This window comes from Acanthaster planci, linkage group LG10 (assembly GCF_054643075.1).
Source record: "Acanthaster planci isolate LZ-2023a linkage group LG10, COTS_SCS, whole genome shotgun sequence".
NCBI classification, from domain to species: Eukaryota; Metazoa; Echinodermata; class Asteroidea; order Valvatida; family Acanthasteridae; genus Acanthaster; species Acanthaster planci.
In genome coordinates, this window is record NC_141786.1 from 19,498,517 (window position 1) to 19,511,705 (window position 13,189).

The window sequence follows — 13,189 nt, forward strand, 5'->3', positions numbered from 1 at the left end:
CAAATCTCCCCATTTCCCATTCAGACAAAATACCAGTTCTGTACCCATCAACACTGTCTAGCTCACCCAGTGGCCATTCCAAACCTCAGTGTAACAAGTGTTTTTTATCACCCCCTGGAAATGGTTCTATGTGGCCTTGTGTTTTCCTAGTGTAAGTCTTTTAATTATTAGCCTTTCTAATTTTAATTATCTCAAAAATTCTGAATCAGAAATTTGCTTGGTTTGCACATTTTAGCTTGCTGTGGAAATATGCCTTTTCCGTGTGTATTTATCAAAATTTTACTATGTATCAGAACCTCTTCAATCATTCTGTTTTTAATGGAATAAATGTTAAAACTAACAGAACTGTTTTGTTGAATTATATTTGTGAATGTGTAGTACATGTACTTTGCCTCTGAGCACATTCCCCCAATCTCAACCATTTTACACTGCCAGAGTTACATCTGTTTCCTATCTTTAGATTTTACACAGCAGCCCCATCCTAAGCCCTGCCAGTCTTAAACATCTTCCAAGCTCCTTATATAAAGTTTCCTCTTCGAGCCTTTTAGTCTTCATCCTATAAGGGCTCCAATAAACCCACTAAGCAATATGGAACATTAAGAAGCTAGGTCCTTCAACCCCATGGGATCCTTAGGCCTCTAATACTGATAGTCCCAAGCCCTCAGCCATTCACTCTACCCTTCCTATCAGCTCTCAGACTTCCAGCCCCTAGGCCTTCCACCCTTGCCTATCTCCAGTACAGAGTCTGGCTGAAAAATATTCTAAGTCCAAACAATGGAAGGTTTAACATTTAGAAACGAGCACATTTCTTCAAGAAAGTGCCGTGGCATAGCGGTTAAGGACCCTAACTGCAATGCACAAGGACCTGGGTTCAATCCCAGGTGGGCATGCACAATTTTGTTAAAAAACTTAGTATATAAAAAAAAAAAAAAAAAAAAAAAACCTCCTTTTCCCGGGGACCCCGGGATTTGAACCGGGATCCCCTGGCCTGGCAGCCAGCTAGCTAACCACCAGGCCAATTGCCTCTTGATATAAATCATTTCGGAACTAATATTTAAAGGTTAGGATTGCGCAATTTCAAAAAAGGTCAGAGGGCACAGCTAATCTGCATATATTTAAATAAACAAAATTTGAATATGCAAACACAGGGCAGAGACAGCATACCAATGAGGGTAGAAACGGACGGATAAGTACCGAATTTGATGTATTCAGTTTAATATAAATTCATACGTCAATCAAGTGTAAGCACTTCTATACTAACTGCTTCAAAATATTCATTTTAATATTATGTACATGTATCTGTCAGAAAAAATCAACTGGTGTAAATTAAAATCACTTTAAGATCCAGTGAACATGGAAATTTCTTTCAATCAGAGGCATCTCTGAGAAAATTTGGCAGTAACAAGCCTCTTGTTCCAGCTATTGGTAACTTGGAATATCAGGAATTTACAATACCTGCTTTTGCATTTTGAAAAAACTCGACAATCAAGAAAAAAAATTGAAAATTTCGAGAAATACTGGCCCAGCTTTCAAAGAGTTCTAACCTATCCACATTTATACACAGCGGCCATTTTGACAGATTTTAAGTCTATCTAATGCACAGAATGCAAAATACTGATTATTTGGTAAACTAAATGATCATGTTTGGAAACCAACTTGAAGGGTAGCTGCAATCAATTTGTTTGAATACAAACCTTCCAAATGCATCCTCTTTTTCTCAATTCACCTGATTTCTGGCTTTTCTTTCAGTATTTCAAAGGGTAATTTACTGTCTTTAGGTTTTATGCAAATGAGCATTTCCATATTCATAGTAAAAGTGTGATATATCATTCCAGGAAGGAAGCTTCAATGTTGGACGGGTTTCTGCTCAAACGAAATCCTTCATTTTTGTAGATTTTGCTGGACACAAATTTCTCCTCTTCACTGATTCATTGTTGTTTTTTGTTCATGGCAATAAGCAAGCATTAATTTCTTTATCAGACCCTTCATTAGACTGGACTTCATACCAATAGCGCCCTCTGTTGTCCAGGAAAGCTTGGATAATTTAAAGTATTAAAAAGGTGCACTTTTCAATATACATGTATATATGTATGTAAAAACACACCGAACAAGCTTACAAAGTTTTTAAAAAAATGTTTTCAAACATATTGCATTGCAGCTACGCTTTAAAATAAGATTATTTCTTTTTCTAGAGACAAATATACACCCTCGATACCAAAGATGTCCGGCCAAATTTGCTTTTTCCTTTGACTAAAAATGTCTACATTGCAAGCCTGAAATCCTATTTGCTACACGTATGTTAGGACAACGCTGGATACTTTTTTGCAAACTTAATATTTGAGCTTTGCAGCACCCTGTTTGTACTGGCCAAGTCTGTGAGGTGAAGCCCTCCAAGGACCACGGTAGACAGGAACCACTGCTTTGCAGCACCCTGTTTGTACTGGCCAAGTCTGTGAGGTGAAGCCCTCCAAGGACCACGGTAGACAGGAACCACTGCTTTGGAGCACCCTGTTTGTACTGGCCAAGTCTGTGAGGTGAAGCCCTCCAAGGACCACGGTAGACAGGAACCACTGCTTTGGAGCACCCTGTTTGTACTGGCCAGGTCTGTGAGGTGAAGCCCCTCCAAGGACCACGGTAGACAGGAACCACTTCACCCTGCTTGGCTCACTGATGTTCCTTTGCCTGCATAGGTGAGAAAAAATGTCATGAGTCTCTTTAGGGCATTATGTTACATTAAATCCTTTGAAAAAAGAGCAAGATTCTTGGCAATATGGATAACAACCAAATTTGCAGGGTTGTTAAAAATCATCCTTTTAAGCAAAAGTCAGATTTTTTTATGTGAAGCAGATTTTTGAAATTTCTTATAACTCATATGTTGGATGTGTCCAACACCATTTTGTTCTCGGAATTAACCGCGTGATAAAATTATTCAAACACACTTTATCCCAGACCAATGTATAGAAAAGGACACCTATGGAAGCTGCATGTAAAGTTTGTCATCTGACATTCTGCAAAGTGCATTTTAGTCTTATGACTAGTCTCTGATTTCTTGGTTTTCATAGTCTTGTTACCAGCCACTCCTTTTTTACTTTCAAACTACAGCCATATCCAATCTTGCTTTGGGCCATCCATATTTGAAAGATTTAATGCAAAGCTTCAGGTTTCTTTATTTGTACTGACTTTTCAACTGTCTCACTGAAGGCAACCTATTGGCTATGGGAATCCTGGGAGATACTGTAACATCCATCAATGTCCATTCTTATGGAAAGCATATATGTTATATCATGCATGTACAATGAAGATTTCATCACAATTGGCCTCAGTAAATCAAAGTTAAGTCACCATGACTTTCTAAATGAAAAAAAAAAGGAATCGTGGTTATACGGCAGATGAAGCAGAATAGTCAGGCTCCTTTTGATTTTAGAGTGGATGATAAATGAAGTGGATTCAGGGAACACAATCCAAAATGGCCATTTTGCGATTAGAGGCCAGTGGGCACATAATAGAGAATAATTATATATGGGCCCGTTACAGCCATGAGCTAAATTAAAGTTTATTTAGAGGAATCAGAATGTTAACATTCAGCCAATTCTTCATTTAAAATCTCAAACAAAAAAATTCCTGAAGTATTCATGAAACTGGCAGCATAATTTTCTTGAATGAGTCATTTGAATCACGATTAAAGTCAGTGCTTTAAATCAAATATTTTCAAATTTAGTTAGTTTTTAGGAATCTTCTTGTCAAACCTCTGCCTCCCTAAGAATGAAGTGTTACACATTTCTTTTAAAGGTGCAGTCAATCGTTCGCAATTAGCCAAAAAAGGAACTGATGAAATTATTGTTGAAAAACATACTTGGTTGATAGATGGCTGTGGAACTAAACCCCCTGTGAAGTTATTCTTTCTGGGGAGTTGTCATTTTGAAGAAAATAATTAAAGAAGGCTATTTCTGATGATGCATCGGGGGACACATTTTAGGAAAATTGCCATTGGAAATGCACAAGCCTTCACATGACAAATGCACGTATCAGTTACTATAATTCATTGGTTCAGTTTGTGATATTGCATAGCTGCATTTGAGTGAATGGGAGAATTTGTCCCTGGGGCTGAAATTCCAGCGCAATTCAAACATGACTCAGCAACCTTTGATCTGAAGTCCAATTCCTAGATATCATTTTTCTCAAAAGACAGTATTCATTGGGCTGAAACTTCATCAGGTTTGTTCTCAGATGACCTTCTTTAGATTTTGAGTGATTTTGTTGTCTCAAAGGAACATGATGCACAAAGGATCAGACAAATGATGGACTATACCTTGAACACATGGGAAGCTATGATCACTATTCACAACATCAAACATACAGGGACAGTTGGCATATAAAATTTCTCATGGTTTTAAAAGAATCAAGCACGGCTCACCTATGCTCCTTCAGCCAGGTAACTTCATCCCCAAGAAAGGCCACAGTAAACACAACACTGAAAGGAATACAAGAAGAATCCAATTTGTTAAATCTTCAGCAATTTCAAGCCATGGTGCCTTTGCAAATGACTTCAGAAACGAAAGACCATTTAGCTTATTACACCACATTTACTGGCGGTGTATTCAAAGCCAAACTTTTGAAGAACAAGTCCCAGCTGTGTAAAAGATCCCTCAATGAAACTGCTTAGAGCTAGGATTGGTCACTCAAGCCTGGATGGTAAGAGGCTCAGATCCACGTGCTGCTTTATGTTGCTGAGACTAGCGCCAAGATTGGTCAATCCAGCCTGGATGGTTAGAGGCTTAGGTCTACCTGCTGGTTCATGTTGCTAAGACTAGAGTTAGGATTGGTCACTCAAGCCTGGATGGTTAGAGGCCCAAATCCACCTGCTGCTTCTTGCTGCTAAGGCCAGAGCTAGGATTGGTCCCTCAAGTCTGAATGGTTACAAGCTAAGTTCACCTACTGGTTCGTGTTGCTGAGACTAGATCTAGGATTGGTCACTCAATTGATGATGAAGCGTGGGTGAGAGGAAAGGTTGTATGTTAGAGGAGTCGTTGCTATTGCTTCCTCTAAGGTATGACCTACGATCAGCCAGTCGTCCACATACTAGAATATCAGCACATCGAGCTGACGTAGATGAGCCACGACAGTCTTCGAAAGCAGGATGAAGACCCTTGGGGATGTTGAAAGACCGAATGGTAGGGCCTGAAATTCGTAGACTTGACTCTTGTACATGAAGCGGAGAAACTTGCGATCCGCCTTGCGGATAGGAATGCGAAGATATGCGTCCCGCGGGTCAATTGTCGCCCAGGACGGCATTGGGATGGAGTGTATTACTGTCAGTATGGGCTCCATCCTGAATTTTGTGGGCCAGAAGTACTTGTTGAGTGGCTTGAGACTGATTATTGGTCGTCACTTGTTGGTACCCTTCTTGGGGGCAAGAAAGAAGTGGACAGAAAACCGTCTGTCACGCGAGTTGGACGGACGTTACTGACGGCATGTTTCTGGAGCAGGGAGTGAAGTTCAGCCTCCTGGACCAGACATTTGTCTCGCTTGCATGGCAACGGGGTCGAACGTAATATCGCCTCGGACAAAGGGATACTTGTGAACTCGAGGGAATAGCCGTGAGCAATAGTTGCCAGGACCCATTCGTCGAAGGTGATCTCAGAACCCTGCAAACTCTCACAGATGGCCGACGGGATCGAGATCGGCGGTTGTGGAACGTGAAATGGCACAGCCATCGGACACGACCCCCAAAGAAATGGGGGGTGCACGACAATGACCCTCGGCTTGACCGTGGCCGGCTGGACTTGGAGGAAGCACGGGTTGAGGCTCGATGCTGGGTCGGTTGCAAGAGCAGAGGACGAAAGGTGTGCGTCCTGGGTGGCAGTGGCTTGGGAATCCGAGACTGATGCAGCTGTGTTTACTGCAAGGCTGGAGAGTCATCAGTTCCCAGAAGGAGAGCTTCTTGGTGGTGTCAATGCATTTGGCTTCAGCCTCAAGAGATCCCAAAAACCTGCCGGAGAAGAGATCCTTGCCAGAAAGTGGGAGATCTTGAAGTCTAGATTTTACAGTTTCATGCGGAAGCCAGGAAGGAAATTCGGATGAATTGCTCGAAGGTGAAGGCCAGGTCCTCATCTAGGCCCCGAAGTGCCAGAGCCACAAAATCTGGGGACACTGGCAAGTTCTCCTCTCACGCACGTGCGATGTATTCCGAGAGGAGAAGAAGGAAGGCTGAACAGCATAGACCGAGACAAGAAGCCTTGCCAAGTTTAATCAAGGCTGTCTAGAGGCGAGACTTATCACAGGAGGTTTCCACATATCAGTGGTGATTTTGTCACTAACTGCATCGAAAATCTCCAGTACCGATAGGAAGTTGTCATGGTACTCGGTCGGGAAGTGGTAGTAAGCTAAGGCCGTAGGAGGATAAGGGCGCCAGCACGCAGCCTTGCTGATTGAATCACAGATCTCTATGCATGAGCTGTTACAGCGGAATTTCTGGGAAAGTTGGATCCAAAGATTCCAGTCTGGTTGCAGAGCGTTTGAATTAAGGAGACATGACCGGTGTCCCTTTTGGGGGAAGAGGGAGCCAGAAGGCCGAGGACCTGGATCATATCACATTGAAGGAGACGAAGCTGGCCCTTAGAGGGGGTGAGGTCGCCCATCGAGTCGGTGTGGTCTTCTCCTGAAGATAGTGTCTGCTGCTCAGAGTGCGGCACAGTCATGCCAGGGTCAGACTCGTGGGTATTCCCGTACATGACAGAATGCTCCGGCAGGGAAATGCCAGCTTGACTCGAGCTTCAATGAGTTCGACACTCCAAGTAGTCGTCCTTGACTGCAGAGCGGGTTGAGGTTGCAGGAGCCGGGAGTGAAAAGTTTGAGTCCGGAACGATGACAGCTGGTGCGGGTTTGTCGCTCAGGCACTGGACTAGGGAGGACAGAGATTTATTAATAGACTGGAACGCTGTCATCCATGGTTCAAGGTTGCCTTCACGTTGTTTGGAATGACATTTCTTCTTGGCCTTCAAGGTAACCGATGAAGAAGAAGAAGAACGCTTGCCCTCTGGTCTGGAATGCGGGGGTGAATCAGCAGCCGACGCAGCGGGTAAGGTCGGAGGTGTATCCCCTGGGGGCAGGAGGGAGCTTGGCTGGTACAGACGCCGTCCTCTTAGGGTAAGGGGCCAGCCAAGGAAGGTCCCGGAAGCCAGAGCCACAGATGGGTTGTGGAGGTCTGAAGCTGCGGCGGCGTGGTGGCCCAGTAGGCTCCGGGGTGCCCAGTTGGTTCTTGTTGGGTGTCCTGGTACCGTGGGCTGAGTAGTTATCAGGCGCGCCTGACCCGGTGGAGCGTGGGGAGTCCGTCCTGGCTTTGTCGGTATGAGGCAGACTAGGTGTCGGGTCGGCCGGCATTACTGAGGGTGCGGCCTTGTGTGTAGCAGAGCTACGGTGGCCATTGTGGGTGGCGAGAAGAAAGGAGCCCCGTTGGTCTGCTGGCTTTTGTGAGCCATAGCCGTTCTATCAGCCAACTTGTTGGGTCGACGGTCGGTGGAAGCATTGGCTTGGTTGACGAGGCGGACTGTTGGAGGGCGGAGAATGGTTATAAGTCAGGAATTTCCTGGGGGGAATCTGACTATCGCGGAGTTTAGCATCGCAGTTAAGGCCAGAGTCCTCATCTGAGCCGCTTAGGAAATGCAGCACTCACTCATGTGGCTTGGCCTTGCCCTCATTCCATAAGAGATCAGAGCTCATGCGAACAACACAGACTCAATCTATCCGCATCAGTCGGCTTCTGTGCATGACTATCGAGCAAGAAGCACATCCCGCTTATCGAGAATCACCCACTCAAGCAGTTAGGCCAAAATCCACACCGGCTGCTTAAATAAGTGAACGCCCGCTCAACCATTACAAGGGAAGAACCGCTAAAATTACAATCCACCCTCTCATGCAGCTAGGATTGTGTGGATTATATAGGCCGCTATTAAAGTGTGAATACGCCCACTCAAGCGGCCCGGCCTATGTGGAGTGTAGGGTTGACCGTTCCTCGTAACACTCACAGTAAATACCTGCAGAATGCACACACAAACAAAAAGAGAGAAAAGGGCACCAAAAAACAAGGAAATAACACTCTTACCAACAAGAATGAAACCACACAAGGTAAAGGTTTATTCAGAAATGATGACTGGATAATTAAAGTCAACACACAACTGTGTAGAAAAAACGGAACTCAAAAAATCTTTTTAAGAGGTCTAAAAGACACGTCCATTGCGATAGCGATACAGTGCTGACAAAAAAGGACGAACATGGCGGCGAGACCACAGTGCATAGTGGGAGGTCATAGGGCATCTTGGATGATTAAGTCTTTTCAGAAAAGAGCGTTGCGAACATGGGAAATTTGCATATGTAGTGACTGTTTTGGGTAGGTAGAGTGCTGTACGCTCAAGCTTTCAACTTCTCTTTTCAAAACGGTCTTTCACAATCTTGATTAAGAAAGTATCTGCTCTGAACGGAACAAAAGAGGGCGTGTTTTTTTAGGCATGTTATTTTAGTACTCACCGCATAGGCACACGTTTATAATGGGATCAATGGCGCGTTTGATGCAGAGCACGCACAGTGCACATAATATAAAACCCTCCCATGCAAAGATACATTGTTGACACAGGTGTCATATCAGTCAAAATCAGTCAAATTTCCCATGTGTGTCGGTGTACTGGGGGAAATCAAGGGGAAGGAATTTTTGACAGTTTTTGACGGTTAAAACAGAAGGAGGGTTAATAAACAATGTATGCTCAGTGCTTGTCCGAGAGCTTGCAAAAAAATTAAATATTGACCCTTCCATGCAAAGATACATTCTTAACACAGTTGTCATATCATTCAAAATCAGTCAAATTTCCCATATGTGTCTGCGTACTGGGGCAAATCAGGTGGAAGGAATTTTTGACTGTTTTGATAGTTACAGCAAAATGGGGGTTAATGCAAGAACCCGCTTGGAAAGCTTACTACCATCTGTTTTTCTTTTGCTTCTTGGGAGTGCACTTCAATTTTGGGAGAATACTGTCCCTGTAACTTAGCTCAAAAGAATCACAAAATTCCGTATGGGATTGATCAACTGATAATGAAGAAAACTCAAGCGATTGCAGACATCATCACAGAGGTTTAGCTGCACATTTTGTCACAGTTTTCACGAAGAGACAATTTTCTCATTGGACTGAAAAACATAGGCATTTGAAGTTGGTCTCTTTCTCAAACACTTAACCACTACCAGCCGGGACTCCGAAATCGGAGCCATATGGTTTATATGCGTGGCTGAGGTCTCCGAACTCAGACAAAGGAAACAGGGCCCTGTAACACTCTCAAAAGTGATGATAATCCAGCGTTATTTTGAAACTGTATACCAGGGTTTGGGGCATTGACAGCAAGCGGATTACCACCAGGGACAAAAGCGTTCCACCACCGCAGCGATGAGCCACACAGCACCACTGCACGCTAATCTGGCCCCTATTGAAAAGAGGTCAGCAGCGCACTGAGCCAGGTTCGTGAACAAAAGACAGTTGTATAACACCGTGTGAGGGATGTCATGCATGTTGTACATATAATTGTGAGTATGCTGGTGTGTAGTAACAGCGCCATCATGCGGCGGCAGGGGCATTCCTCATGTTTGCCGTCGCCTCCGTTGTTGGCCTGTCTGCTATTGAAATTAAATAGGTAAATTTCACTCTTCTTGGGCTTGTAAATTTCTTGTAAATCATCGAATGGGTTTCCAGGGGAGCAGAGAAATTGTTAGATATCGTGGGAAGGGTATAAATACATTATTTTATGGGTAAATTGGGCAAATGGTTTTGTTACTTTCGAGCGGTAAAATAATGGCGGCCTCATAGCAGTGTGCTCAGACAAGTCTGGTTTGCTTATACATGTACATACATATATCTGTATCGACGTTAATGGTGCCGAGACCAAAACTTTGAGTAGGATCCATGGTGGAGTAATTATGTGGGTTATGTAGTTTCGATCATTTGATTGAAGGAAGTTAATGGTTTCGCATAAGTGTACATTGCTTGCATGTACATGTACAGGCACATGTTGGGCAAATTGTGACATGTAAATTAATGAGACGGGCACATGTACTTGAGGATTAAGTTACATGTAAATCCCTTGCTTATTGGAGATGGTTATTGCTTTAATTTTGAAATTGTTTGGAATAAATGGACTTCAATTATATTAGATTCTTTCTCTAAGTTACACAGTAATTACAGAGTAATCTTCCCAGTACTTGAGGGATATTGATTTATCGTCTTTATTCCAATGTACATGTAATTTTAGGATTGGATAATGACACTAGGGTGAACTCTTTGTTATTTCCATCAGGAGGAAGTCCACAGTGTGAATATAAATTTTCTTGGCAATTAATCAATTTGGAAGGCTGAATAGATAAACTGTTTTTTTAGACATTTCCAATTTTATCACTTTAGGGTCAAACTGTGCAATTTCAATACATTCAGATTTTACATGTATAATTCCTGCCATTCACCGAGAAGGAACAATTAACTTAAGTTGTGTTTCTTTTTCTTTTTATTTCCTCATGTTTGCCGTCGCCTCCGTTGTTGGCCTGTCTGCTATTGAAATTAAATAGAGCAATAACACCAGCAGAGATCCGAGCCCAGGGTGTTCAGGTGTGCTCTTTCATGCGCACCCCCCACAAGATAGCGCCCCACCCACAAGTGTCAGAAGTGGGATCTCTGCTTCCAGCCAGCCAGCAGCGGAGGTTCGAGGAGTCCTCAGTAACATCAGAGTCATCAAGATGGCAGCTTACGTGCGGGTGCGATTGCCTACCGAGGAGAAAGTCAGGAAGTTCTCCCTGGTGGAAGGCCGCTTGCCCGTTCAAAGCCTGAGGGGATGCAACTTGAATGCTACCGGCCTGATTCACAGGGTTTATAAGGACAATGAACTGACCCTGCCAATTTTGAATGGAGCCATTCTCCCTCCAGAGGGGGATGGAAAGTAGAAGGAGAGTATGCACCATTGATTGCCTCAGTCGTGGCCAAGACAGAACAGTCCGATACTAAGTCTGTTTCAGAGGACCTCCTCCGTGCGCTTGTGACCAGACTGCCCCAAGTTGTGATGGCCCCTGAAAGCAAGCTTCCGGTATTCGAAAATCTGTGCAAATTGATGACTTCGTCGCAGCAATGAACCATGCTTATGAGAGATACCACATTCCAGAGGATCAGCGTGGGCAGTTTTTGCTGGATGCACTTCGAGGTGGCCCAAAGGTTGAAGTCAGGTCATTGCTGTCGTCTGGGAAAACGGCTAAAGAGGCTTTGGAATACTTGGCAGCCTCCTATGGTGAGACCTTGACGAGCTGAGAACTGCAGCAGAAATGCCTGGAACGACGCCAGCAACGGGGAGAGTCCCTTCGTCAGTTTGGCGTGGAACTACAGCGGCTCTTCTACCGACTGGTGAAGCGAGACTCTGGACTGTACAAGAACCCAGACATCATCATACGGGAGCAGTTTGTGGATGGCATCGAACAGGAGGGACTGAGGCACTCCTGTCGAGATTTTGTTGATCGTAATCCATCTGTCTCCTTTGGGGAAGTCAAGGACTGGGCCATAAAGTGGGAGGAACGGGAAAGGGCCCGGACCCAGACTACAACCCCTCAAAGTAGCACTTCGGCTATAGGTGCTGAGGTGAAACCTGATGCCATCGAGCGGCTGGAGAAACAAATGCAGGAGATCATGGTGTCCGTAAAATCCCTTTCTGAGAGGATTCCACCTGCTGGGAGGCTACCCCCACCGATGAACCCCCAAGGTTCTCCAGCACCGACTAGTGTCATGCCATCCAGATTTTGGGGACGCCAGACCAACTACTCCACCTTCCCACAGCCCGGGGTTTTCAACCCTCCAATTGCTGCACCAACTCAGTACCCTGCAAGGTGTTTTAGGTGTGGCCAACCGGGACATTTTGCAAGAAATTGTCTCAACTCTGCTCGACATCACCACAATGCCACACCCAGTGCACCACCTCGAGCTGAGGAGAATTCGGGAAACTAATGCATCCTACTGTTGAGAGCCAAACAGTGGGAAATTGTACAGCTGCCTCAACTCATGACCTGTCTGCATTTCAAGCCCGTGCTGCATCAGAATGCTACACAGTCAATGTCAGGTTTAGAAATCGAACTGTTCCTTGCCTATTGGACACCGGATCCATGGTCACCACAATCACCAAGGACTACTTTGACAGAACACTGGCACTAGATGGTGTGCAAATGGAAAGTATTCCTGGAAAGTTCAAGCTTGTCTCGCCAAATGGCACCAAAATCCCCTATGTAGGCTGTTTCGAGACAAGTGTGGAATTGCTGGGAAGGACTACTGACTTCAGACTAGTCATACAGGACTAGTCATACAGGAGGCCAGGCCAAACTCGAGCCCGTCAAATGTGCCAGGCATTGTGGGGATGAACATTCTCGGGGACTGTTGGTCTCAACTGATAAGCAGTCATGGTCCAGGATACTTACGTGAACTTAGAGCTGGTGGTGCTGGACCAATTTGGCAAAAGACGCTGCAGGCTGGTGCCAAGCGCAAAGCTTTCGATAACATCCAGTCTACAATTGGGAAGGTACACTTGAAGAACGGAGCCCCACTGATAGTACCGGCCTGGCAGGCGGTGGTTGTTGAGGCCTCAGCACGGAGGGCCCCAGGAAATATTGACTACAAAGCAGTTCTTGAACCACTGGAATGCACCAACACTCCACGGGGTGTGCAAGCAGTGAGGGGACTGGTGACAGTTGCTTCAGGAAAGTTGGCAGTGGTTTTGATGAATGAAACCGACCAGGACCTCCTACTGCAAAAACGGAGCTGTTTGGGTACCCTTTATCATGGAGACATTATGGAGGAGATCCGGACGGAGGAGGCTGAGGCAACCCAGACTTCACACATCCTCACCCAAGCATGCTGGCCGTCCACACCAGACCCACCTTCCACTCCAGATGTTCAGATTGGTAGAGGGCTGGCCAAAGAACAACTTGACAGTTTTCACTCTCTTCTGCACGAATTTGATGACGTATTTGCCAAGGGAGAAGGAGACTTGGGTTACACCGACACTGTCCGACATCGAATTGACACCGGGGACACCCCTCCAATCCATCAACACTACCGGTCACTTCCCCCCTCCCAGTACAAGGAAGTTCGGGCCCATATACAGAAATTACTGGAGGCTGGCATTATTT

The 13,189-nt window shown here is 44.9% G+C and overlaps 1 protein-coding gene and 1 pseudogene across 8 annotated transcripts in view; one reads left to right on the plus strand and one right to left on the minus strand.

The window, feature by feature from the left end:
• Positions 1–904: 904 nt before the first annotated feature.
• The window catches only part of LOC147797944 (uncharacterized), a 55,408-nt gene continuing 43,123 nt past the window's right edge, over positions 905–13,189 (minus strand). For all 8 annotated transcript variants that reach the window (XR_015426726.1, XR_015426727.1, XR_015426728.1 and 5 more), the window contains 2 exons: positions 4,415–4,471; positions 905–2,682 (listed from right to left, as the gene is read on the minus strand). The gene's annotated coding sequence lies outside the window, so the exon portion shown is untranslated. The remainder of the gene's footprint in view (positions 2,683–4,414; positions 4,472–13,189) is intronic.
• Positions 10,604–12,567, plus strand: LOC147797945 (uncharacterized; annotated as a pseudogene).